Source organism: Peromyscus californicus, unplaced genomic scaffold, assembly GCF_007827085.1.
Source record: "Peromyscus californicus insignis strain IS unplaced genomic scaffold, ASM782708v3 Scaffold_4__1_contigs__length_199733344, whole genome shotgun sequence".
Lineage (NCBI taxonomy): Eukaryota > Metazoa > Chordata > Mammalia > Rodentia > Cricetidae > Peromyscus > Peromyscus californicus.
This window is the reverse complement of record NW_026294562.1, coordinates 197,072,929-197,096,585: the sequence shown is the minus strand read 5'-3', so window position 1 is coordinate 197,096,585 and position 23,657 is coordinate 197,072,929. Positions and strand designations below refer to the sequence as shown.

The window sequence follows — 23,657 nt, the reverse complement described above, 5'->3', positions numbered from 1 at the left end:
GAAGGTCTCTGATGTCACCAAGGCCCAGATGATTCAACATCCAGAATGGTTTGAAGGCAACTGGCTCAGACAATACAGCCTCATGGACTATTCCATAATCCTAAAATTTTCTTTGTGTCCCCATAAGATACAGCGCCCCCCTTCATCAGGAAGTTGTAAGAGAAGCTACGCCCAAATTCAGAAATTATATGTAATTTTATTTTGTTAAGGTTAAAACCTTCCTTTTGGAAAAAAAAAAAAGAAAAGGGGACGTGCTGTGGGATGTTCTGTATGGCAAATGTGTCGCTCTGATTGGTTAATAAATAAATCACTGATTGGCCAGTAGTCAGGCAGGAGGAAATATAGGCAGGACAAGGAGGAGAATAAAGCTGGGAAGTGGAAGGCTGAGTCAGAGACACGGCCAGCCACCACGACGACAAAGAGCATGTGAAGATGCTGGTAAGCCACGAGCCATGTGGCAAGGTATAGATTTATAGAAATGGATTAATTTAAGCTGTAAGGACAGTTAGCAAGAAGCCTACCACGGCCATACAGTTTGTAAGCATTATAAGTCTCTGTGTTTACTTGGTTGGTTCTGAGCGGCTGTGGGACTGGCAGGTAAGAGAGATTTGTCGTGACTGTGGACCAGGCAGGAAATCTCTAGCTACAAGAAATTAGACATCAAAATACCCAACAGTGTATTTTAAAAAATGGGCTATAGAGCTAAATAGAGAATTCTCATAGGAAGAAGCTCAAATAGCTGAAAGACATTTAAGGAATTGCTCAACATCCCTAATCATCAGGGAAATGCAAATCAAAATGACTCTGAGATACTGTCTTACACCCATCAGAATGGCTAAAACAAAAAACACTTAAGACAGCTTATGTTGGCGAGGTTGTGGAGCAAGGGGAACACCCCTACAATGTTGGGGAGAATGCAAACTTGTACAACCTCTTTGGAAATCGCTATGGCACTTTCTTAGAAAATTCAGAATCAATCTCCCTCAAGACCCAGCTATATCATTATTGGGCATATACCCAATGAAAGCTCAATCATACCACAAGGAGACACGCCCAACTATGTTCATATCAGCATTATTTGTAATAGCCAGAACCTGGAAACAACTTAGATGCCCTAGATAAGTAAAATGTGATACATATACACAATGGAGTACTACTCAGCAGAGAAAAACAATGACGTCATGAAGTTTTCAGGACAATGGTTTGAACTAGAAAATATCATCCTGAATAACCCAGACACAGAAAGACAAACATGGTGTGTACTCACTCATAAGTAGATACTACATGTAAAGCAAAGAATAACCAGACTGTAACTGACAACTCCAGGGAGGCTACCTAGTAAAGATGACTCCAAGAAAGACACAGGGATTGCCTAACGACAGAGAAATGGATGAGATCTACATGAGCAAACTGGGGGTGGTGGGTGGAGAGCAACAGTTGGGGAAAAGAGAACTTAGGGGAGCAGGAGATCCCAGTTGGATCAGGAACAGAGTGGGAGAACAAGGAAAGAAATACCATGATAAATTAAGACTCCACAGGAATAGGAAGAATCAGAGTGCTAGAGAATTCCCTAGAAATCCTCAAAGATGACTTCACTGTAGACTAAAGGCAATGGTCGAAAGGGTGCCTGAGCTGACCTACTCTGGTGTTTGGATGGCTGAACACCCTAACTGTCATGATAGAACTCTCATCCAGTGACTGATGGAAGCAGATGCAGAGATCCTCGGCCAAGCCCCAGATAGAGCTCCAGGAGTCCAATCAATGAGAGAGAGGAGGGATTATATGAGCAAGAAATATTGAGATGAAGATTGTTAGAAGTACAGGGACAAATAGCCGAACTAGCGGAAACATGTGAACTGTTAACCAATAGCTGAGGAGCCCCTATGGAACTGGACTAAGCCCTCTGGGTAAGAGAGACAACTGATTAGCTTCAACTGTTTAGGAGGCCCCCAGGCAGTGGGACTGGGACCTGTCCTTGGTGCATGATCCGGCTTTTTGGAACCTAGGGCCTATGCTGAGATACTTTAATCAGCCTTGGTGTAGGGATGACTGGCCTGGACTTTCTTAGGCTAAGTCTACCAGGCTGGGCTGACTCCCAGAGGAGACCTTGTCTTGGATGAGGTGAGAATTGGGGGTGGATTGGGGGGGAAGGCTGGGGAATGGGAGGAGGGAGCATAGGGGAATTCATGGCTGATATGTAAAACGACTAGAAAATCTCTTATATAAAACAAAAAAATACATTTTCAATAAAAGTTGGAAAATTAAAAAGAAGAAAGCAAAATACTTTCACCTTAATGGACTAGATACTTATTCTTTTTATGGATTTGTCTATCTGGGCATAATGCACATGCCAAAACTAATGTCTAGTACCTTAATTAATACCTTATGCACCATGATGGTACTCCACACAGATTATTTCTTTGTGTGTATGTTTATTTCTTTTTCATTTTAAAACTCAATCAGTTTCCGCTCCCTCTTCCCTTCTCAGAACCTTTGCTCCTCCCACTTCCCCAACACACCCTTCCAGTACTCCTCCCCTGTTTCTCTTCAGATACATGTGGGCCTCCTGTAGCTAAAGTTTTCCTGCCTGGCCCACAGTCAGGACAAATCTCTATCACCTGCCAGTCCCACAGCCACTCAGACCTGACCAAGTAAACACAGAAACTTATATTGGTTACAAACTGTATGGCTGTGGCAGGCTTCTTGCTAACTTTCTTACAGCTTAAATTAATCAATTTCCATTAATTTATACCTTGCCACATGGCTTTTGGCTTACTGGCATCTTCTCTTCACATGCTGTTTGTTGTCGTGGCGGCTGGCAGTGTCTCTCTCACTTAGCCTTCCACTTCCCAGCTTTATTCTCCTCCCTGTCCCGCCTACACTTCCTGCCTAGCCACTGGCCAATCAGTGATTTATTTATTGACCAGTCAGAGCAACACATTTGCCATACAGAACATCCCACAGCACTTCCCCTTTTCTTTTTCTTTTTTCCAAAAGGAAGGTTTTAACCTTAACAAAGTTAAAATTACATATAATTTGGGAATTTGGGCGTAGCTTCTCTTACTACTTCCTGCTGGAGGGGGGCACTGTATCTTATGGGGACACAAAGAAAATTTTAGGATTATGGAATAGTCCATGAGGCTGTATTGTCTGAGCCAGTTGCCTTCAAGCCATTCTGGATGTTGGATCATCTGGGCCATGGTGTCATCGGAGACCTTTCAGGGGGTCTTGACTGGTCAAACCTGATGTATCTTAATCTCTAACAAATCCATAGCCTCTGGCTTTCTGTGGGAACAAAAGCAGAGTCTCCTTTCCAAAGCAATATATCCTTATATTCAAATTTTGAAGTCAAGGTACTCTTAAAATATACATTTTGGCATAACTCAACAGCTTTTACGATCAAATGTTTTTCTGCAGTTAAAAATCCCAAAGACAACACAATCCAGATTCTCTGTGTAATATTCATCTTCACATGGCATATTTTTTATATTAACTTTACTGTCTCTTTAAAGACTTTATTTTTTTAAAACTATGTATTTGTTTATATAACTGTATATATCACCTTTTTTGTCTCTTTCAAGCCTACATATATTTTGCACACATTGTAAACTATTACATCTGAATCTGTCTTATTGTGAATCTATTGCTTTAAACTGCAGCATCTGTGGCTGCTGGCTCTGCCCACCTCAGCTTCCCATCATGGCGGCGGTATGGTGGTACGTTTACTGCCAGCTCTGGCAGCTATGTGGGTCTATGCTTTTATCTAAGCAGTGTGTAGCCCAGAAACCTCTTTTTTTTTTGTTTTTCACTAGCAAAGTCTAAATCCACCATGCAGCTTAATGTACCACTTGCAGAGGCCTCATTCCCACCATACTGCAGGTTGAGTGTGCACGCTAGGAAACCACCAGTAGCTCAAACCGGCATCTGCCACTCATTTGAGAGAGACAATTAGGAAGCTGTTTTTAGCTCTGTTTTAGAATCTTTTTTTCTCAGTTTTTAGGTGGAAACTCTTGCCACCACGTTGGATGCTATTTGTAGCTAAAGTTTTCCTGCCTGGCCCACAGTCAGGACAAATCTCTATCACCCGCCAGTCCCACAGCCACTCAGACCTGACCAAGTAAACACAGAGACTTATATTGGTTCCAAACTGTATGGCCGTGGCAGGCTTCTTGCTAACTTTCTTACGGCTTAAATTAATCCATTTCCATTAATCTATACCTTGCCACATGGCTCGTGGCTTACCGGTATCTTCTCTTCACATGCTGTTTGTTGTCGTGGCGGCTGGCAGTGTCTCTCTCACTTAGCCTTCCACTTCCCATCTTTATTCTCCTCCCTGTCCCGCCTACACTTCCTGCCTAGCCACTGGCCAATCAGTGATTTATTTATTGACCAATCAGAGCAACACATTTGCCATACAGAACATCCCACAGCAGCCTCCCATGGCTATCAGCCAGCCATGGTATAAATTGCAGTAAGACTGAGCAATTCCTCTTCTATTAAGGATAAAGGAGGCAATCTAGTAGGAGTAATGTTTCTCACAATCAGGCAACAGAGTCAGAGACAGACCTTCATCCCACTGTTAGTAGTCCCACAAGACTAATCTATACAGCTATAACACATATGCAGATGGATTAGATCAGTCCCTGCAGAGTATTACTGTGAGAGACAACTGAAATCTGGGGGCATTTCTGTGATGACCTAGAACCTCGAGCAATGGAAACTCTCAGGAATCAATGAAGATGTCCCTAACTAATACTCTTAGTGGTAGGGAATATGGAGCCATTACCAGTCATTTCCTATAACCAGGCAAGAATTTCAGAGGAGAAACTGGGGCACCAACAGAGCATTATTTCCTACCAAGAGACTCTTCAGAGGCAGAAAATTATATTAGACTCATATTCATGGAATCTACTAGTCTTAATATGGCCTCCACCTTCTTTTATCAGCCAGATGGTATTAGTGAAGTGGCTTCTCCAATGTAGATTACCATTCATGTGGTGTTTGTATAGAGGGGCTATGACAGTGCTCTCCATGAGGTGGTGTATGATTTTAATCAGCATCCAGTTTATTGTATGCTTTCTTTCTGAGCCATCATTTATGGATCAAGGAATTACAGTGTGGAAGTTGGAATATTTCCACTCAATATCACCTCTAGTGATCCAGGAAATAATGCCTATTGCTGTCATGATGCTATGGTTTGCTATCATAGAAATGTGGATTTAGAAGCTAGAGTACTACTGCCTGGAGACACCACAAATATTTCTTCAAATTAGAACCTTGAATCTCACCATGGTCAATTTGAGATTTCAATGTCCTTATGTGAACAGGCTACTATTGGATTAACAATAGTAGGATATGTGATTGGTCCACACTACTGAGAAAATTTTCAGTTGTTTTTCTATAATGAAGGTATGGAAGACTATGTCTGGATTACAGCAGATCCCTTAGGACTATGGTCTGTATCACAATGTCCTGGAATTAATGCCAATGGGAAACTGAATGTAAAACCAATCCGTGTAGGATGATACAGAGCCCATGACTTTCAGAATGAAGTTGGATTTCACACTACAAGAAAATAATCAAGACATTTTTAGTAGCTTTGTTATTTTGGGGAGAAATAAATAATGAGTGGGAGAAGAATAAGTATATTAATACTAGATAAAACCACATGAACAGTTGCAGAAATTAAGACATATTTTGTTATGAATAGCTTTTGTGTATAAGCATGCATATATGTCAGTATTTGTGATTTAATTCATTATTTCTCATAAGTCATAAAATTTATTTATATATTCATTGTTACTAATGTTATGAGAAAAAGGACTAGATATTCCTCAAAGGGCATAACCATCTATTTTAAAATGTATAATGATGCATTTGATGTTGTATGTGAGATTGTAGTATCACATTAGTTGAAATATGTGACCTGGTTATTGTTTTCATAATTAAGCATGATAGAAAGAGTTTGGATTGTGTGTCATGTTGATAAAGAATGGACTTTTGTTGGTTAGGCTCTGTTTACTACTGGACTTCATATTGAATAATAAAAAAAACTATTAGGAATGACTGTAACATATTCTTCATGAGATTACTGGAAGTATGAAGATCTACCATAAAAGTTGGCATCAACTTCTGCTAATAGAGCAGACAAATGGCATAGGACAATAAACCTTCAATTTTCAGAGGCATGCCCTCACTTTTGTACCACATCAAACTCTACTGCTGCTCTGGAATTAGTTTTCAGATATTTGTACCAAATATTTTGTGATTTCAACACAGAATGGCAATAAGCATCTATCCAGGAATCTTAAAAGTCTCCAACACCAGCTTTGGGCTGCTGAGACATCCAGCCTCCTGAAATGAACTACTTGATTTTCAGTCACTCCAGTATGAGATATCCATTGCTGACCTTCCTGGAACACACTACAGAAACCTATCCCATAAATCCCATAGATATATACACATATGTACTTATTCACTATGTTTTCTTACTTTAAAGAGTCTGTAGTAATACAATACAGTTTCTGTACCCTCATCCTCAACTTTGTAAGTAGTGTACATTATAAATTCTCATTAGCCTACTTACCAGACCTACTACTATTTGCTCTATGACAGGATGGTCTGAAATCTCTCTAAAACAAAGAAACAAATAGTACTCTTTGTTTTTATACACTTCATATTCTTTAAATTCTCATAAATAAGAGAGAAGTAGATAAAGCAAATACCGAACAATTGTTTTCCTGGAGGACATCCCTCTCTCTTTTTGGATCCATGTACTAATGGGTTTGCAAAATTCAATTGTGGTAATGAAATGCTTGAGCTGCAGATATATTCATGAAAGATGTGAGTTTACTTAAAATGTTTATAGCATGAGAATTCAAACAGCATTACAATGTCAAAGATGGACTTGCCACCAATATCTTCTGGTAGATGTGATATTAATAATGTACAGAGAGAGAGAGAGAGAGAGAGAGAGAGAGAGAGAGAGAGAGAGAGAGAGGAACAGAGACAGACAGAGAGACAAAGACAGACAGACAGATGAAAGAAGATAGATAAATATGGAATGTAGTAAATTTTTGCATGATATATTAATTCTTTTTTATATTTTTATAATGTAAAACAATTTTAAATTCAAATATATTTTGTCCATATTCTTCCCCTCCCACAAGTTCTTTCAGATGCTCTCCTCCCTATCCACCAAATTAAATTCATTCTCAAAAACAAAGAGAATCTCAGTAAAAGAGCACAGCCCAAAAACAAATAACAAAATAATACAACACCAACAAAGAAAAAAAACATTGAACTGTAACCAAATAAAATTACAGACACCAAAATTGTGGATTCCATTACATGTGGATAGTATCTCTTGAACATAAGGGCTACCCTACAGTGGTTGATATACACACAGTCACTCCATAGGAGAAAACTGAATTTCCCCACCCCAACAGGTTATAAAAAGAGTTCCGTGGTTAAGGTTTACATAAGTGAAAATGTTTTCATTCATTCATTCATTCATTCATTCATTCATTCATTCAGCTCCTCATCCATCCATTTACATATAATGATATGAAATAAAATGAGATTAAGAAAAAACTATCACATCAGTGTTGGAGAAGACAAACCAAAAGAAGGAATAGTGCCCAAGAGATGGCTCAGGAATCAGAGACCCACTAGTTTTCACACTTAGAAATCCAATAAAAACACTAAACTGGAAGCTGCAATATAAGCAAAGGGACCTAGGGCAGTCCTCTTCAGGTGCTATGCATTCTGGTTTAGTAATTGTGAGATCATGAGAGCTTTGATCATGTGTATTTTGAGAGATTTAATTTTTCTCCTCAACATCCTCTGTCTCTTACACTCTTTCCTCCTTCTTTCCTGTGATTACATGAGCTCTGAGGGGAGGTAATTGATGGAGACATCCCATCTAGGGCTGAGTATTACAATATCTCTAACTCTTTGCATAATGTAGGGTTGTCCTTTTTATATTTGTTCCAGTCTGCTGCAGGAGGAATCTTCTCTGATGATAGTTGAATAAGTTCCTGATCTATGAGTATAATAGAATATCACTAAGAGCTATTTGATTACTACACACACACACACACACACACACACACACACACACATATATATATATATATATATATACCTATATATATAGGTATATAGATACATAATATATAATATATCAGATTCAATATACCCAGTCAGTGTTGGGTATGGATATTATATTGGGGAGTGGGCCTTAAGTCAAATCTCTTAAAAGGTGGTGATTCCCACAAGCATTGTGCCTTCATTGCCCTGGCATTTCTTTCAGACAGTACAGCATCATAGATAAAGGGTATGTGGCTAACTTGCTGTTTACATTTCTCTTTTGGCAGCATGCAGAGTAAGTTTCAGTACAAAAGATTCTTGAAAGTAAGAGTGTATGTTCTACATAGGCACAAATTAGACATCTCTATGCTCAGTAATTTTCATAAGTGTTGTCTTCAGGAATGAGACTTTGTTATCATGGATAGGAGAGGAAACTTGTCTTGTGAACAACCTGGGTTGTTTGAGGATTCTCATGGAGCCTCTTGAACTAAGAATTCAATTTGATATAACCCAATGTTGTTTCTAGAATCTTCATTTGCTGACAAGAGATGGCCAGTTGTGACTCCCCCTTAATATGACAGTTTTCTTTGATCACCTAAATATATGTGTGTATACATATGGGAGTTTTTACTCTATTAAGTTTCCATACTCATAATACTCCTTAGATTTGGTTGTCTTTCCCTATAGTCTCTCTCTCAATGACCTTTCCCTTCCCTCCACTTACTTTGTCCTTAACTCCAGTTCTTCTGCCAAACAAGTATATACTGTAGAGAAAAAGAATGATCAATTTTAGGTCTGTTTATCCATGTCAGAAAAGTATATTCACATTTCTTAATGATTGTGTAGGTCAGTAATTAACCATTTATCTCTCTTAAATGATACTTAATTATTTATTCTTATTAGTAAGAAAAGAATTATGAATGTTGGTAAATCTGAAAATTGGTGTGTGTTTCCACCATTAATATAAATATGTCAAAAATCAAAAGAAGAAACATCAAGCTGTGAAGTGTTTTTTTAACTACCAGAAGCAAATATTTATGCTATTAATTCATAAAAATTTAACTCTCAATCATAGACTTTGGGGAAATTTCTGTTCATTTTTAAGGGCAGGCAGTAGCTGGATATGGAGGAGTCATGGCTCATGAGAAGACAAGGACAAACAGTGGGGGAAAATAGAGAGGCCATTGCAGTCACATGCACCAGAGACCAGCTGGGATTATACAAAAGAGCCCCAAAGAGTTGACAGACAGAAGAGAGTGTGTAAAAGGAGACAAAGATACTGACCAGGAGAAGGATGGTTTTAGAGGCTCTGGACGCAGGGGAGGATCTGGAGGAGATATTGGCCCTGGGCATTTGCTGCATCCTTTGCTTATGCTTGTGCAGTGGGATGACCATGAAGCCGCTGGTCCATAGCATGAGTCCCAGGAAAAGAATATCAGGAGCTGACAGCAATGCTGCATACAAGAAGTCACTGGTTTGGTCATGACGGACAGAATAGCAGTATAAATAAGATTTCAGATTTGCTGTGCTTTTATTCCCATATTTTGCCCTCATGTGCACAAGACTGATACTGCTTATAAGGAAATGAATTGCCTAGTTCAGGTACACAGAGTAACGGATGTACCTGTGTGAATTTATTTTAAGCTCTGAATACCTGTAGTCCCTGGGGCTGATGATGATGGCCTGAAAGACACTGAGGAAGCAGGTACTGCCAATACAAACACTCCTACTTATTCTGTGAAAAGAGAAAACCAATTTGCATACAATATCATTGATTAGTCTGTCAATCCAAAAGCTGCCATTGTGTGTGGCACTCCTTTAAATAGGACAGTTAAGATGTTGGCTACAATCAGGTGCATCAGAACCCAGTCTGTAGACCTTAACCTGTACCTTGCTAGGTAAAGAAACAGATAGTGGTAGAGAAGCAAGAAATTCCCCAGAAATCCAATAATAGTCAGAGACAAGATGACCACTCTTACAGACAGCTCACTGGCTGTCATGCTGCCAGTTTCTAAACTCAGAGTGAGGATTCTGCATTAAAAGATGAGGTGGGGACCACATGCACTGTGCCACAGGACACAGGATATTGATTATCAATTCTGAATGAATCCACAAGATATATTCAATCTATAGGGCATCTATCACTTTGACATGAATGTCATACACGAAAGCAATTGAATGAGACACAACATGCTTTAATATTTTTAGATTCATACTCTTTGGAATGTGCAAAGAGGCAGCAATATCTCAACAGGACAGGAACAAAATATATCCAGTGGCCTGGCTCATTTTCTTTTCTTCTCTGATCTCAGGTTGCAATCTGCTACACTCTCAGCACCCTATCTCTTCCCAGCATGCTGATCACAGCTCCATGGCCACAAAGATCTGGTTAGCTGGACGGAAGGCAGCCAGTGTCGGAGATATGGTCTGTGATTCTGTGATATCACCTCTCCTCAGACCTGCAATTATTATTTTACTTGAAATAGCAATGAGCAGGCAAGAACTTTGCTCTGAACTTTTCTCCCCTGGTGACCATTAGCAAAGAAGAATTGCAATTTCCTGCTGTTAGCTCTTAAGGGAATATTGTGAGTTCAGAGAAGTTGTTATCTGCTGTTTCCTAGAGGTTACAGGATCTCACTTTCAGATACGAGGAGGTATTTATAATCTGTCTGAGATCTTTAAATGTGCTATGTATGTTCATTGTATTTCTTGATTGTCTGAGGGATTCTGCACACAAATCTCATTCTCCCTTCCTAGGCTGAGTGGGTGCCATAAAATATATAGAACAGAAATTCAATGACAAATATACACTTTTTATATTTTCAAAGAGCACCATAAAATAAACTGAATGCTGCAAATTCACAGTAATACTTACTGAATAAATGTAAATTGTCCAAAATAAATTCTTCATGTTGCTTTTACAACTGTAGCCAATTTGCAGATGGCATTTTGTGTGAAAACATCATTCATCAACTTTGTTTGGCATTAGTACCTGAAGGGAAAGAAGTAGGATTTTGAAGAGAGTTACCTGTATGGATGAACAGTTCTGCTACCAGAAGACATGAGTTATTATTTTTTAATTTATTTTTATATGTATATTTAAATGATTTATTCCTATTATTATTATTTTTATTTCTATTATTTCTTTTGTTTTTGGTTTTTTGAGACAGGGTTTCTCTGTGTAGTTTTGGTGCCTCTCCTGGATCTCACTCTGTAGACCAGGCTGGCCTTGAACTCACAGAGATCCGCCTGGCTCTGCCTCCCGAGTGCTGGGATTAGAGGCATATACCACCACCCCCCGGCTATTATTTTTTTTAAAGGAAAGCAAATTTCTTTATTGTACACAGTACAGAATATAACGCAGCTCAGCAGGATGTATGCAAATCATCAGGGAGTATTTCAAATCAACTGGCAGGCTAAAGCCTTTCTGCACTTTAGACTTTCCACACTCTGGAAAAGAAGCAAATGAATGAAACAACTCCCACACCCTGAAGGAAACAGCCATCTGGGGTACATGAGGGGAATGCAAAGTGACGCTGCTGTCCTGTGTCCCTTACAGCACGTGCCCTGCAGTCACAGCAGGGCAGGGCCAGCTCAGGTCACAGAAGGTTCTTTTCATACCCAATGAAACAGCATGAATTCATTATAAAACCAAAACAGCCAAAAACTCCAAACCAGTATAAGTAAAGGGAGGAAGAGAAAGCAAACAAACAGACAAACAGAAAACCAATGTATACAGCATTTACAACAAATAAATCTCTAGCCAGCTGGGTAAAATTTGTATCTATGTATAGATATGTGCAGATTAGAAAACTATAAATATGCTTTAGAAAAAGTCCTTTCATTAGAGTACAGTGTTCACTAAGGACCGAGCTTCGGGCTTGACACCTCTGCGGGCTAACTAGCTTTCAGGAGGAAAACCTTAGTTCCCCAGTTATAAAATGCACCCCTCATTCTTGTGAACCTCTTCACAAGTGTGCTGTGGGTCATGAGAGGGCTATGGAGTGCCTCCTTGTGAGACAGCAAAGCCTGTCCCACACTCAGTCAGCTCTGTGTCCTGCACATGAGGAACACTCTAAATGTGTGTGGAGTGTCAAGGACAGCACAGACTCCTGTCAACAGGGCTGGAAGCAGGCAGCAAGATACTGGCACTTCCTGGTGACTTTTCCTCCACGCCAAACCCAGTCTTTATACAGCTTTATTTTGGTTGTTTAAAACATTCCCAATGCAATACAACACAAGCTATTAAATAAAATTTTAATAATGCAGTGTATTAAATGAAATCTCATTCCCTGGCATGGCTTTTTCCCTATGAGTTATTGGTCTGAGAGGACTGTGAGGCAAGCAAACAGAACAGGCTGTTGCCATTGCTCTTGTTTGCTCTTCATGACTAGTTCGTACGAGTCTATAGCTGTGAAAACCATGTACAAAATATGCAGTGCATAGAAAAATCAACATAAACTGTCCATGAAATACTCTCATTGAAGAATGCTGGGGTAGAAAATACAGTAGTCTAACCTAGCAATGTGCCCTGCATGGTACAGTGCAGAACTTCCAAATAAATTTTGCTGACTGGTCCAATATTTGGCCTGGCTATTATGGGAGTAATCAACAACTTAAAAAATGAATATAAGGCCAATAAGTGGATCTCCCGTGAAGAGGTGTGAGATAACAAACTGGATCTACCATAGAAATACATGTATCCCAATAAAATAATTGATAGACTAAAAGACATACTGCAATATCCTTTTTTTACAGTACATTTAAGACCTTATCAAAAGCACAGAGTGGCCTTTTGTCATAGTTTGCTTTTGGTTGTTACAGTGAAAAACCAAATGAAAAGTAGGGTGGAGAGGTTTATTTTGGTGACAGTTTATCATCCATCCTGGAGAGAAGTCAGGGCATACTTGAAGGACAAATTGAAGGAGTGATGTCTATTCTCCTACCAGGTTGGTCCATGGGATAGACCAAAGAAACTATGCTTGGTAGGAATCACCTTTGTCTGCTGAATCATAATGAGCATTTTCATCCTGCAGGAGACCAGGATGTAGGCTGTGATGTTATGGGAAAGTGTGTACCAGTGGTCACAAGTGTCTATGCCAGAACCTACAAAACTAGAGGGAGAAGCAAGAAGAAATAGAGCCAGAAGATGTTTCACACACATAGTTTTAATGCTCTCATGGCTTTAATGTGGAGAATGACTTCAGGTCCTCAAGCACAGACCTATGAGCCAGGATACTAAAGGTGTGAGGTGTGTATGCACTACATACTAAGAGTTGAGAACATCTGACATTTACCATGTTGACTGTTAAATAGATATTTTAATATACAGATTTCACTTCAGAGTCATCGATGCATCTTTTGAGATAGAAGCTGCTAGTGTAACTGTTGTATAGAGGTCTATACATTCTTGTTAATTCCTATTTTATTGTGTTACACAATTTTTCCTCTATTGAAGAAATATATTTCTTCATGTAGGCTTGTTACGTCATGTCACAGCACTGATTATACTGAGAAATGCTATCAGGGATAGAATGATCAAGACACTGGACATGAAGTGTGGCTCCAAGACAAAGCATTAATGAGACAGGTGAGAATTTTTTAAATCAATGGTAATGTTTTCAGAGTATGTTACCATTATCACTATACCTAATTAAGTAAACTTCAGAGCCATAGATAAAAACTAATGATATGTAAAAAATTTACATGGAATCTAATTAAAAAAATAGAAGACTCAGACATCAATCTCCACAAATACAGTCACTTGATTTTGAAAGGCTAGTAGAAATACACATGGGAGTAAAGGCAGTCTGTTTTAGTGGGGAAAATATGTATCCATATTTAGAGGAACAAAACAGGATTCTTATAATCTTGACCTATTCAAAAGTCAAATCAACACAGATCAAACATCCAACTGGAAGCCATGGCATTCTAAAAGTTCAGAGGAGAAATCTGGGAAAAATCTTCATGATACAAGCAAATACAAGCACTTTATGAATGACTACATTTGCATAGAGAACAATTTCCAAAATTGATGAGTAGCATTTCATGAAAGTGAAATGTTTTGGCAGCCTTGCAGATTGTCTTGATTCCAATTTAAATTGTTTTTAGAAGGTCATCAGATGCTCATGCAACCTTTTTCTAAATGGACACTCCTTCTCGCCTTCTTGTGCTCTAGCTTCTCCTAATGACTACTACTCCCACCTTTCCACAGAAGTTAATTTTTCCTATCTGTGCTTTCAGAATATCTATGATGTTCTACTAACCATCTTTTAAAGCACCTCTTTCCCAGTGCTCTCATTCTACATTGCAAGCATCTATGGAACTATAAGTTCAACACAGTACAGTAGGGACTTGAAGAGAGAATGTGTGTGGCTTTTGTATTTCTGTACCTTCATTACCATATTCAATATAAACTTTTCAGTTCTATTAATTTATCTGCAAATTCCATAACTTTCTTTTATTCTTCATGGCCAAATTAAAATATTTTAGGTTTGTATAGCACATTTAAACTATATATGCATTATTAAAACCCCTTGGCTAAGAGTTAGAAAATTCTGCATTGCTTCTCAGGGAGGCCTTAGGTACTCCATTAATACAGTGTTGCCATTGCTCCTGTTGAACCATGAGATTTATATGATAGTTGCTATAGACACCACACGCTGTGATTTTGTGATAGGAAAATAAAGATGGGATTGGGCTAGAATACCCTTTCCTGCAGGACAGAACTCATGGTGCTAGAAGATTTTATGCAATTTGCTGAGTGGAAAAAGTTATTCATGCTGTTACTCAGCTATGAACCTTAAAAACTATGATATCTACCTGACAGGTTAGCTATTCCCATTTGTACCACAATGGCTGAAGTGTTTTGGGATAACCAACCACTATTTGATTGGATGTGAGGCAGATATCCCAGAAGGAAACCAGTACCCATTACTGTAGACCGACTCAAAAGTACTTGGTAACAGAAGTCATAGGACATGAGGGGGAATTAATTCTATTGCTTAGGTAAAGTGACATTTCACAGAATCGCATTCTAAATATATGTGCTAATTTCAGAAGATAATTAAAATGCTAAGACATAATCAGAGAAGGGTCTTTTTCAGTGAGCTTCAATGAAGTCATAGAAAAATGGCCCCACAAGGAGCTGAGAATAAGTTAGAGGTAGTGCTTATTTTTTAGCAGGACATGTATATCTTCCTTTCCAAAGCTCAGAAAGCATTCTAGAAGAGATGGCAGAAAGAATATAAGATTCAGAAGTTAAGAGAAGATAGAAACAAGAGCTACACTATTTCATCTTCTGCATAATACACAAGAGTCATGAACTGTCAACCTCTATAGAGGATTGCACTTGGTCTGCACATGAATGGGCCGTCATCAAGGTAAGAAGGAAGGAAGAATTCAGAAGAACTATGTCTTATTGCTGAAATCTTTAGTATTGATAAGATAGGAAGAGGGAATATCAGTGTCTTCAGTTGTCTAAAAATTGTTGACCCACTTAGATAAAATGGACAGCTCCAATCCAAGTTACACTGAAGGCATTGGTTAATCTAAACAGATCACAGAACAAAACCAAAAGTCATGAACCTGAGAAAAGTAAAGATGTGGAGGAGGAGGCTTAACAAGCATGGGAAGGCAATACGAAGGGGTGGGGGGAATAAACGTTATATACATACATGAAATTGTCAAATTACTGACAACAATAAATAATGAAATCTTGCAAATAAAGAAAAACACACAGTAAAGAGATAGACTGTAGAATGTCAAAATGTTTGCTAGCTACACAATTAAGAGTATTAATATCTAGAATATATAAGAAATCCTAACTGTAAACATCATAATCAAATATGGTATTTTCAATCTACCAGTGGCCAGTGTACATATGAAAAATTGTTCAACCTTACAATCCACCAGAGAAATGCAAATTAAGTCTACAATTATATTTCACTTCCTTCCATGTTCAAATGTACATAGCTAAGAGAAAAAAATGCAAGTAAGGCTGGAGAGAAAATGAGCAGAACAAAAACCTTACACACTTCTGGAGGTAATATCAAATATTCAGTCCATTATAAATTTAAGTGGGAAATCTCAAAACAAAACAAAACCCCAAAAAGTCTAACACATGACAAAGCTTTACTTTCCAAGGTATTCACCCAAAATACTCTAACTCAACATAACACAGAGATGATGGTATACCCATGTTTACTAAAGATTTTCTGGTATCCAAGTGATGAAAACAACTTAGATGTATATAAAGACAGGAATGAGTAGAGATAATGTGATTCACACACACACAGGAAGTTATTCTCATTAATAAAGGAGAATAACATTGTCATTTGCAGGAAAGTGAATGTAAATGAAGAGAATAATATTTATGAAATTAAATGCATCCCAAAGACACATATTACAGGTTTACTCTCATGTTATTTTCTTAAACTCATACATTTGGATAAAATTATACACACACTTACATACACAAACAGCATGAAGTAATGGAAAAACTGCTCAGGAACACAAAAGGAACTAATGGGATAGGAAAGGGAGGGAGTGGAGGAAGTTTGGAAGCAAGTCATGCCCTCATTAACATAAATACCTGCATTAAAACATCCTCACATACCCCAGTATAATTTTCAGGGAATATACACAAATCAAACTTTGAATCACATATTGGTTAAAAAGCCTCCCAGGGCTAATAGACGATATGACAACACTACTCTGAATGATTATCTGACATAAATTACTAAGTAACAAATGAAGCATCTACAAAAATAGTTGAGTAAGTGTCCTTGGATATAATTGAGCATCCTTTGGGCATATGCCCAAGAGTGGTACTGCTGGGTCTTGATGTAGACTGATTCCCAATATTCCAATGTGCCAATGTTCCTGTGAGCTTCGGCTTTATTTAAACTCTATTGACATTACTGGGTTTTATAACAATGGCTTGGGAGACACTCAGGAGCTAGATGCCGCCAACAGATACATCTATGCTCACTCTGTTTAGATAGAAGAGAAGTTTGTATAGAAAAAGGTGCGGTTCTCTTTCAGTCCTAATATTACCATTGTTTGGGGAAACTCCTATACACAGGTGAGTTAAAATGTTGCTTATGAGCAGGGCAGTGGTGGTGCATGCCTTTAATGCAGCACTTGGAAGGCAGAGGCAGGTGGATGTCTGTGAGTTCAAGGCCAGCCTGGTCTACAGAATGAGTTCCAGGACAGGATCCAAAGATACACAGAGAAATCCTGTCTCAAAAAAAAGAAAAGAAAAGAAAAGAAAAAAAAAGATGTTGCTTATATTCAAGTGCATCATAATCAGGTCTTTGATTTTTCAACCTGATCCCCATAAAATACTGCCAGGGAAAATGATATAGGATAGAGTTCTTGCCTAAGATTCCAGCTTCAGTGTGTAATAAGATCACCCCCACAGCCATGTCACTGGTTACCATGCTGTCAGTTACTGCTCTCTAAGTCACATAGTCTTGCCTAGGGAGACAAGGCAGAAACTGTGGGTATCAAATCAAATGAAGTATAGCATTTTCTATCCACATATAGTCCAACTAGGAACACTTTCATTCATACTTTCAGGCTTCCAGGACTTGCAATGCAAGTTTGGAGAGAACATATGATATAAACTTCTCTGCTAGAGAGGAAGCACACTTCACTGTTAACTAAAGATGACACTCACACAGCAGGGGCTCCCTTCCAGCCCCCAGATTAGATACAAACTACAAACAAACACCTGTTTTCACAGAGAAATCCTTTATTAAGTGGGGAAGAAGAGTTAATATGGCAGCTTTCTGGCTCAGGCAGGAAAAAAAAACAGCAGCAAATGACCTCACAGGTGCAATCTTTATAAGGAGAAAAAGGGGAGGTCTGTGTTAGAATGTGCTAGAATGTAGTGGTATATTTTGACTGGGAACACTAACTAGGTGAACCACAGGTGGCTTTTGGTTGCTGGACTTTGATACTGTGATAGCTGGAACATGGTTGTCAGCCTCAGGATGAGGAAATGACCAAATAAGGGAATAGACCTTGGTGGCTAGCTTTAGGAATTCAATCTAATTAATGATTTTTAGCAAAGCAGAGGGAATAAGAGAGAAAGGCAAGGGCTGGCACAGGCATGCTTGCTGTGCTTGAGATGGCCGGAGTGCATTTGGTCCCACCTTCTTGTTTTATTATTGAGTCATTTGGTGTCTGGTCAGTGGTCCTCATTCTCTCTGTCTGCTTCCTGCTCTCATCAATGCATAGTTGTTAGAGGACCCAGGAAAGCTGGGCTGTCGGTCAAGACTGGGAAGAACAGGCTGTGTCAGTCTGACGACCAGGTTCTGTGGGACCTTCCTATGCTAAGCAAGTGTAGTCTGTGAGGCTGAACTAAGATGTGGATTCCAAAGAAACAGCTGTGACTGGTTCTGGTGTTTCCTGGAATAGTCTGTCATTGATTTGAAATCTGTTAGGGCAGATAGACTAGGGACAAAGATGACGTTAAGAAGTTTGGAAAAAAGTTTTTTTCTCTTGGATGTTCATTTGATACTATTGAAAAGCTGATGTCCCTGGTAGTTGGGCAAAGGAGTCGCAAGACCAGGGAAAAGGGGAGAGATCCCACCATTACAAATAGGGTGTAACCAAGAAAACTCAAGCTGTTAATAAATGGGAGTACTTATCTGGAGTTTGTTTGAGAATTCTTAAAAGGAACCAGGAAAGTTAACATTGCTTACATGGCGTTAATTGGGTAACAACTGTTATCTGAAAGCAGGGTAGGGTTGTGTAGGAGAGAATACAAATTGAGAGGCTTCCATTTCACCAGAATAGTCTTTTTGGGGTGTTCAGGTGGATTTTAAAATTAAGTGTGGTTGGAACATGTGTGATTAGGGAGGCTCTCAGCAAATGGTGAGAGAGATTGTCTGTTGTTAGGGTCCACGAGAAGTCCTTCAAAGGACCACTGACATATATGTAACCAGCAAGAGCATTTAATTCTCAAGACTAAAAAAGATCAAGCTTGCTGGGGTTGCACATCTGTGACAAAAGCAATATGGCAACCCTAAGGGAAGCTTGCAGGCTCCTTTTATATGCAGCTAAAGGAATTCTAAGAGCAGCGAGGTCATTCTATCTAGGGTTGGCTTACATTAGCGACAACTATATTAGTACATTCCTGATTTGTTAGGGCTAGCAGGAGTTGGATAAAGCTATAATTTTATTTCCATTTTTGAGCAAGTTTGAACAAGTTCCAGGCTCTGTCCTTATTTGGTTATTGCCTTGAGATACTGTGGGTGCTGACTCAGGCCTGGTATGTGCAGTTTCCTTCATCCTTCCTGTTGGAGGCATTGGTGATTGATTGCCGTTGTTCATGGCATCTCAGAAACTGTCTGTCCGGATTCAAGATAAAGGAATTGAGGCCTAGCTTTTGAGTTGTTAGGATTTTGTCATGGTATTTTCCTGGCCTTCTCATCTATAGCAGGTTTTGTGGTTGGTGTGAAAAGGTTAAGAGAGCTTGACTTTTGATCCCAAAGGAGGACTTGAATGGTTACGGGATAAGCAGTCAGTAGGGCAAGGCATTGGCAACTGGATTATGGGCAGTGAGGGACTGTGACTAATAGAGGGCCTTGAAGAGAGGCACAAAGAAAGTAGTGGGAGGCATTAAAGGAGGAATCAATGAAGTTTAGGAGAGATTTTGTTGGATGACATTGGTCCAAGTGAGCATTTGGACATGAGAGAGTGTGTGTAAGAGATGAGATAGCTTGGGTTTATTTATGTCTTGTAATTGTGTATGACTTGTTCAGAGTGTTTGCTGTTTAAAGAATTTAGGGGAGTTAGTTGGTGGTAAATGTTTGGCAGTCATTTGGGTTGAGTAAAAGTAGGGGTATGAGTAGAGATATAAGATTTATGGGGAATAGGTGATCATGAGGGAACAGAAGTGGAGGGTGAGCATGAGTATTGATAATGAAGGGGTCAGTCTGCTGGAGGGATATAGGAGTGTCATGGGAACTGTTGTCATAAAAAAGGCACATTTTTGTCAATTCTGGAGTGAACTTCCTTTCTTAGTAAGGGAATAGAACACGAGGGGATGAGGAAAAAAAACCTTGAAAGGAGCAAGTTAATGGAGAAGTGTGGAAGGCTCTGCAGGACTGGCTATGAATTCTGACTATTGGTGAGGGTGAGGGGTGAGTGGGGCCCAAACAGTAGCAGAAAGGGGAGAAGAGAAATCTGAATCAACTTTTCGTTTGCTGTAAATTATTTTCTCAGACCCATAAATGAGTTTCTCAAATATTCCTGACTTACTTAAACTTTTCTGTCTTCAGACCTTAACACATGCTGTCCTAACTGGTAGCATCTATTTCCTTGACTTACATAACTTACTTATCTGTTCATCATAACCTTTAGAAACTCATCTTTGTTAGTGTGAAGCCTGTCATCAAGGCAAACTGTACAGATGAAATGGACTGACCTGGCAGCTGGGGTTTGCTGTTGTTAAGGCTGCAGTTAGTCATCAATGTCCTTAGGAATCTGTGTGGGATAATTTTGAGAAGAAAGTATAATTTAAATGGTTTTTGTATTAATTAAATGACAGTGACTTATTTAGACAGTCATTGAGACTTATGTGGTTCATTACAGTAGCAGTAGTCAGTCTTCGGAGGTCAGAAAAGGGTAGCATTTAATCTTTAGTTGTTCTACAGAGCAGCAGGCCTTTGTCTGGTCAGACTTAGGGAATTTTTGCTATACTGGAAGAACTTGTAAAAATTGACATTACTTTGATGAAGCAGAGTACCACAGACAATCCAGAAGTGTTCATAGTTAGTGCAGGTTCCTGGTAGCATGTGAGGCATGGGGAAGTTTTTCCCAGTGGTTAGTGTTACCATAGTCTGGTTAAAGTCCTTGGCACAGTGTTCGGTATGTCTTCTTTGGAGACCTTAATGCTTTTTTTCTGTTGTTTTGAGGGGTCTCTGTTTATTGTGGGAAGTTTCTAATGAATATTATAAATACCGTATTTAGCAGAGTGTTAGGGTCCTGGAGAAGCCCCACAAAAGACCACCATCCACATATGCAATCAGTGAGAGTGTTTATTATCTTGAGAGTATGGATACCAGTGTGCTGGGGCTGCACATCTGACACAAAGGCAAAATGCTGGGTGACCCTGGGAGAAGCTCATAGTCTCCTTTTATACACAGCTGAAAGAATTTCTAAGGCAGTTAGGTCATTTTATCTATGATTGGCTTAAGTGAGTGGCAATTATGTTAGTACATTCCTAATTGGCTAGGGCTAGCAGAGGATGGATAAGGCTATAGCTTTTCCATTTTGGGCAGGGGTGGACAAGTCTCAGGTTTTGTCCTTATATGGCTATTATCTTGAGCAGTTGTGGTGGGTCTTAGCTGAGGCCTGGTACGTGCAGTTCTCCTTAACTTCACTGTCAGGGGCACCAGTGAATGATTGCCTTTGTTTGTGACTGCCTCAGAAACTGTCTGCTTAGTTTCAAGGAGCCGGTTCTCAGACCACATTCTTATCTGAGTTATTAGGATCCTATCATGATATTTGCCCGGCCTTCTCACAGAACTCTGAGGAGTTTCAGGAACAAGTATCTATCAAGCATACCTGATTTTCATATATTTCAGAGGGTAAAAAGCTTATTTTTGTAATTATGACTACAAGTATACTTATGACCAGATTAAAGAATATGATTATCAGTGAGGTAACTGATAATTAACATGTATGTCTTAATTATCTTTAAATGTTTATAATAGTTAATATAGGTGTAAGATTGAAACTTCATGAAAAAGAACCATAAACCATAAATGTAGCACATTTTTGTCATTATAGAACATACAGAATACTACAGTTTTTGTATGATTAGGTTTACACTGAAGGCAGCACCAGAACAAGAGTTAATAAGCTGGGAGACTTTTAAGGGTCTTGGTGAAGGGAGGTGTTATTACAAGGCTGTGAATTGTACTGTAGCTTACTTGGTCATCAACAGCAGAGAAGCTGGCTTCGAGAAGGGAGTGGGGAGCAAAGGCAGCTAGCTACTGGACAAAGCTGTAACAGTGTAACACTGGAGGCAGAGCTAACATGGGAGCAAGAGTGGCCAGATGGGTGGGAAATTTGCTTTTATGTCTGAGGGGTGGGTGGTGTTGGAAAGAAGGGAGGGGGCTCTTTAGATTGATGGCAGCAAGAAGAAAGAGAAGAGCTGTTGGAGTTGTGCAGCTGGAGCAATTCTGGGACCTACAGCCATGGAGGAGGCAGGATAGATGGCATGGGGGTTTCAGTGTCCTATATGGGCCTAAGTATGCTGCAGAACTTTCAGGAGGGAAGAGAGTGACCGGTTGCTAAGGAGTGTTGGAGAGGCTGATGTGCTCTGTGCAGAAACATTGGTATCTACCCACCAAGCCAGGCTGAACTTTGCAGAATTCGAGGGACTGGGAGGAATGTGGACCAGCCCAATGGCAAGGAGAAGGATAGTTACTGGGAGTAGTAGGGCACTACTGGAGCATCACCAGAGCTTGGCTGGGCTGAAAGGAAGTGGGGACTATGGTACCTGTGAGCAGTGGGGACTTTAGGAGTGGGTGTAGTAGCTCCAGCCTGAGGACTGAGGACTGTGGCCTATGGTATCACTGCTGAGACTGAAGCTGGGAATCAGACTGGCTCTGCGGCATCATGTGCTGGATGGAGAAGGGGGTAGGGCTGGATGTACAGGCAGCAGAGGAGGGCAGCAGATGGAGGGCCTTGCAGTCAGTATTCCTGCAACATAGAGAGGATTAAATAGACCAAAAATGGTACAAAAGCTTACAATGTTCATAGAATATATGAGTCACACAGGGGCTTGGGGCAGACAGAAGAGAAAGCAGAGACACATTCAGTTGCTGAATTTTTTGTTGAGTGCTAATGTGCAATATTAATATGAGTTTTTAGGTTGGGGCAGAGTGTTTCCATCACCAACCGTGGCTGGAAAGTAACATGGATGAAAAAGGGGAGGGTAGCAGAGGAAGGAGATTGTTGGGAAGGCAACTGATGATAAGAAAGAAGATGAGAGTTCATCTGCTAGATTGAAGGACTTCAGTTTCAGGAGAAGAGTCATGGATAGTTGCTGAGGACTTGAAAGCAAGGGGGATGTGGGATGGTGAGCAGCACACATACAGGGAGGGTGTGGAGTGGAGGAAGGAAAAACAGAGACACAAAGGGTCTCTTTCTATTTCCCTTTGCACACACAAAAGTTTTAAAGATCCTGAAAAATGTTAGGATCTAGAGAGCTGTTAGACAGCCATTTATATTTATTATCTATTGTATACAGAGGCCAAGCCTGGGTACTATAGTGAACCAGCTACAGGGATTTGATGTCTGAGAGTTTCTTGCCATTTGATATTCTGGAGAAGACATCCCATAGTCTAGTCACTTGGAATGGAGGGAACAGAACCTACCACCTTTGGTGGCAGGTGGGCCAAAGTCAAGAGACTAGACATCCTTGAGTCTCATGAGGCTGAGGAAAAGTCTCTAGGAATTGGGTTTTCACTCTGGGCTTAGTCACCAAGAGGAAACCCAGTGGGTCCCCAAATGAATTCTAGACCTGTTGACAGATTTGATTC

At 39.6% G+C, this 23,657-nt stretch overlaps 1 pseudogene; it reads right to left on the bottom strand.

Moving 5' to 3' along the window:
• Window positions 1-9,149: 9,149 nt before the first annotated feature.
• LOC128094093 (vomeronasal type-1 receptor 4-like) lies at window positions 9,150-10,091 on the bottom strand (annotated as a pseudogene).
• Between the last annotated feature and the right edge of the window lie 13,566 nt (window positions 10,092-23,657).